The following is a 5,290-nucleotide window of genomic DNA, read 5'->3' on the forward strand; positions in this document are numbered from 1 at the left end:
AGAACTTAAGCTTGGTGGAGCTGATATGGTACGGCCTGAAAACCCTTATATTGCCAGATCTATTTTATTCAGTAAAAGATAATGAGCTAAATACTGAATAAATTCTCTCATCCTCTTTAGGCTAGATTCTTAGCTCTAAAATGCTAAAGGTATTTAAGCTAAAATATGGAAATGTTGAAGAAAAGTGCCCAGAAGCAATCTCTAGGGCCATTTCCCCCTTTCCAGGAAGAATGCCATTTTAACAAGAACAAGTGTTCTTAACTTGAGACTCATATGGTCTATAGGTCCTTTAAAATGGCACCCAAAACATAGGTATATGAATTTGTGTGAATTTATCTTGGGAAAGAGTCCATTTTGTTATCATATTAGCAAAAGAATCCTCAATTCAAATCTATAAAAAGATGCTTCTTTTAAAGAACTATATCTCTCTTTTTTCACTGCCATTGATCAAGAAATAAATTTCATAAGGATCCAGTGTATAGGCTCATACACAGAGGAAAAAAAATGGAAACAAATTTCATGAAACAATATTTCCTCACATTTTCATGCAGTATACTCTGACATTCTCTATTTTATTTTATTCTACTTCATATTGGAAATGCTGGTCTTGACCCACAAAATTTATTTCATAACTCATTAGTGAAAATCACTGTTATGGTGACAGTTGAAACATTTTGTCTTTTACCAAATTAGCTCTTCTTATAGATGAGGGGTTTCAGTTAAGAGGAGGCAGTATAGTATCTGGACAGAAATATCTGAGGGTAGATGTGAGCTTGTGAACTTCTCAATCATACTGTGTGGCAGTTAGTGCCCACTCCCCGTTGGGTAAGTTCCACATTCAGAAAATGCACCCTCATAAGTACAAGATATGGTTTTGTGAGTGTGGATGAGCATATCCAGTTGTGTGCCATTGGGCTTCTGGGGTGAGGGGACAGGGCTGAGAGCACATGGGGTATGATAGTTTGATCTTTCACAAAGGAAGTTCTCTGAGAGCATATCCTGCGGTGAATCTACAAGTTACCTACAGAACTTCACACAGCATCCTGTGGGTACACTGAATAGGGAGGCAGCCAACCAAGTGAGAGACCATGCACTGTGAATCAGAAGAAGCGGTTGAGTCGTAGTTCTACCCCTTGGGCAAGTCACACAAACTCTTGGAGCTTCAACTCCTTACTCTCTACAATGATAAAAATAAAGAAACTGTTTACCTAACAAGGTTATGGTGAGGAGCAAATAAAGCAATGACTAAACCTATTATTTTCTCCTGAAATTAGTTCCTATTAATGGAGAATAATTTCAATTAATCTTTTGCAAATAATCCATATTCATTCAATGAGTGTCTTTTTTTCAGGCCAATAATTGTACAACCTCATTAATCTATATTTCAAGCATTTTTCTTCCTGACTGCTGACTCCTTTCCTAACAGCTCACCCATTCCATCTTCTCTAGTGAAAAAGGACTTCAATTTCTTCAAAATCTTACTAGCAAGGAGCAGCTCCTTGGGATGGTGGGAAGCAGAGTTTAACAAGATGGAATGTAGTCAGTGGAGAAGAGAATTAATGACACAGAGGCAGATTTGATGTGGAAGAAAAGACCTGGACTTTGGAGTCGGAAAGTCCAATATTTGAACTTCAGACCCTTAATTCACTACCTATGTGTTTTGGACTGAATTGTGCCTCCTCTCACCAAAAATGAGGCCATTAGGGTGGACCCTAATCCAGTGTGACTGGTGTCCTTTAAGAAGAGGAGATGAGGACACAACACTTGAAGAACAAAGACCTTGTGAAGACAGGGAGAACACAGCCACCTACGAGTCAAGGAGAAAGGTCTCCAAATCTTAAAAAGCACTTCCAAAATGTTTAACTTTGTTTTTATAATTTTTTTTGTTTCATTTTCAATAAATGGTAAGTTATTTTGAACTGGTGAAAAATTATGACAGGTCTTGACCTACATAAAAGTCAGCAAGGGTCTGAGACAAAATCTACCCACACAGATGAAAGGATAGTATATGTGACACAGATAGACACAGAGATGGATATGAACACAGCAATGAGGGAGAGATGTGTATAGAGATAAATAGCTATAAACAGCTATAAGAACAGAGAATTGTTTAGATGGATGAGTTGAGGGAATTTGAGAAGCAATGTTTTAGCAGAGACCTAAGTGAGGAGTAGGAGTAGTCAGGAAGATTCTGAAGGAAAGCCTTAGGCAGCTTGGGTAGAAACAGCACACTTGACGTTGAGACATGCAGGCATGTTCCAGAGGAGAAAGACTGTCATGAGCCTGGATGGTATGAGCAAGGAGAGGATGGTAAAGATGAGCTGGGGAAGCAGGTGGATTCAGAACAGGCAGGGTACGGGGTGGGGTCAACTTCCACAGAACTTCAGAGACCAGGATTTTTCAGGGAGAAGCGATGTGATCAATATGCATTTTTGAAAGGTAATTCTGGCTACTATGGAGGTTGGATGAGAGCCAGAATGGAAAGGAGAACCATTTTTGCAGGAGACTAAGTGAGGGATGATAGTCCCTTAAACTAGCAGGTTGACCCTGGATGAGGAGCTAAGTGGACAGTTTGTGCTGTATCCTGGGATAAAATCAATAGGGCTAGTGATGATGTAAGTGAGGTGAAGGGATGGTTGACTTCCCCGCAAAATGAGGGGTTAAAAAGGATCACCACCCAGGCTCCTGGTAAGAATCAAATAAGACAATGCAGATCAGGGGCACATAGGAAGCATTCCATGTGTATAAGCTATTATCACAAAGATAGATACAAGAATAAGCATTTCAAAATGATTTGCAGTTATTCTAAATTGCCCATGTGGCTCAGACAGTAAGGAATTTGCCTGCATTGCAGGAGATCTGGGTTCAGTCCCTGGGTTGGGAAAATCCCCTGGAGGAGGGAATGGCAACCCACTCCAGTATTCTTGCCTGGAGAATCCCATGGAGAGAGGAGCCTGGCAGGCTACAGTCCATGGGGGCGCAAAGAGTTGGACACAATTGAGAAACTTCACTTTCTTCTTCTTCAATTGACCAGAAGGTGAAGCTCTTTATACTGGTTGGGAGTTAAAAGAAAAAAAAATGGAGGGGTGGTAATTTGTTAACTTTGAACCATCACTTTCCCTTACATCGCATGTCTTTGAAGACAGTTATTTTTCACTTGTTTGGAATAAGTGCCTCATAACTTCACTATATCTTGAAAACAATCTCAAGCAGGGGGAAAACTGCTTAGGTTTCTGAACGCACACTAGGGGATCAAAGAGAAAACAGAGCAAAGAAGGATGAAAACTTTCAGTAAAGGTTTACTTCCACATAAGTAATTTAAAGCTTCCATAAAGTGGGTACATTCCTTATGACTCAAACAAATAAACTTGACTGAAGGATTGTGGTAACCTAACTCCTTGCCTATGTTTCTTGAAATCATAATTCTGGGAAAGAGGAATGCAGTTTTCTTACATGACAAATACTTGACCTTTTATAAAGATGTCATTTTCTCCACATGACCACAGGAGTGACAACAGAGATGGAGGGTCAGAGAAGGCAATGAATGTGATTTGCATTTTGAGAAAAAGAAAATGCAAATGACAGAAGTGCTATGCAGGAGACAGAAAAACAGATCTTTCTTGGCCACTTTTCTAAACCGATAGACCCCGGCTCCCCACCTCATCACCAGAGACCTCTGGCTGTTTCCTCAGTCAAAATAAATATTAAAGGATATTTTTTTCCCTTGAGGTTTTTACATGTGTCTTTCTGTCAGCCTTGTTGTTTTTAAGGTTTCAGTAAGAAATCAGTCCTGAACATTCATTGGAAGGACCGACGCTGAAGCTAAAGCTTCAATATTTTGGCCATCTGACATGAAAAGCCAACTCATTGGAAAAGACCCTGATGCTGAGAAAGACTGAAGGCAGGAGGAGAAAGGGGCGACACAGGGTGAGATTATTGATGGCATCGCTGACTCAATGGACATGTGTTTGAGCAAACTCCGGGAGCTAACTGAGGACAGAGAAGCTTGGTGTGCTGCAGTTCATGGGGTTGCAAAGAGTTGGACGTGACTTAGCAACTGAACAACAATGAGCAAAGAAAGCATAGGGACTTCAGAAGAGTCCACACCCAGGTCACAACAGTACCACAATTTTTCTCAAAGCTCCTAGCAGACAGAACTGCAAATATATCATTAACCCTGAGCGTTCTAAAAAAAAAAAACAAAAAACAAAAAACAGATTCCTTGAGTCACCCAGATCTGTCTTCTTGATTTTTTTTTTTTAATTTTATTTTATTTTTAAACTTAACATAACTGTATTAGATTTGCCAAATATCAAAATGAATCCGCCACAGGTATACATGTGTTCCCCATCCTGAACCCTCCTCCCTCCTCCCTCCCCATTCCATCCCTCTGGGTCGTCCCAGTGCACCAGCCCCAAGCATCCAGTATCGTGCATCGAACCTGGACTGGCAACTCATTTCATACATGATATTTTACATGTTTCAATGCCATTCTCCCAAATCTTCCTACCCTCTCCCTCTCCCACAGAGTCCATAAGACTGTTCTATACATCGGTGTCTCTTTTGCTGTCTCGTACACAGGGTTATTGTTACCATCTTTCTAAATTCCATATATATGCGTTAGTATACTGTATTGGTGTTTTTCTTTCTGGCTTACTTCACTCTGGATAATAGGCTCCAGTTTCTTGTCTTCTTGATTTTCATCGATTTATTTTCAGTTTCTGCAACAATTAATTGTTCATTATTTTCAATATCCTTCTGGGATGAATCAATGCTATTATCTCTGGTGTAATTCAATACTACAATATTATCTCAATATGTTTCAGTCTACTTACTGTGTTCCCTGGTCTGCAAGGATGTCTTACTGCCATGACAGATTTTAACACTGGTTTGCTGCTGATAATTAAAAAAAAAGTTTTTGTGCTAGTTGCTCTTTCTACTAAAATGGTCCCCTGCCAAGTCACAACTTATAAGGGTTAGATCTTTAATACCTTTAATGCCATTGGCTGTCAGCTATTCCAAGGGGGCAAGATGGTTACAACGGTCCACTACGTCCCATGGGTGGTCCTAGCGCCTCCTAGGGAGTTGCAGGGAACACTTGGAGTTCATTGCCACCTTCAGAGATAGGCTAGGGGCTGAGGGGTCTAATGCAAATGGATGAGTAAGCCTCTCATTGGGGCAATAAATGCCCTCCCACCCAGCGCTATTGCTTATTCATACCTACAAATAATAGTCCCCTTATCACAATATATTGTAAGCATCTGCCTCATCTGAAACAAACTCCTATTCA

General features: G+C 40.2%; 1 long non-coding RNA gene across 1 annotated transcript; it reads right to left on the minus strand.

Moving 5' to 3' along the window:
* Positions 1-4,562: 4,562 nt before the first annotated feature.
* LOC123465691 lies at positions 4,563-5,135 on the minus strand. The gene is made up of 3 exons (XR_006640962.1): positions 4,992-5,135; positions 4,836-4,896; positions 4,563-4,721 (listed from the first exon to the last, which is right to left on the minus strand). It is a non-coding gene; the product is annotated as an uncharacterized LOC123465691 (long non-coding RNA).
* Between the last annotated feature and the right edge of the window lie 155 nt (positions 5,136-5,290).

Source organism: Bubalus bubalis, chromosome 1, assembly GCF_019923935.1.
Source record: "Bubalus bubalis isolate 160015118507 breed Murrah chromosome 1, NDDB_SH_1, whole genome shotgun sequence".
Classification (NCBI taxonomy): domain Eukaryota; kingdom Metazoa; phylum Chordata; class Mammalia; order Artiodactyla; family Bovidae; genus Bubalus; species Bubalus bubalis.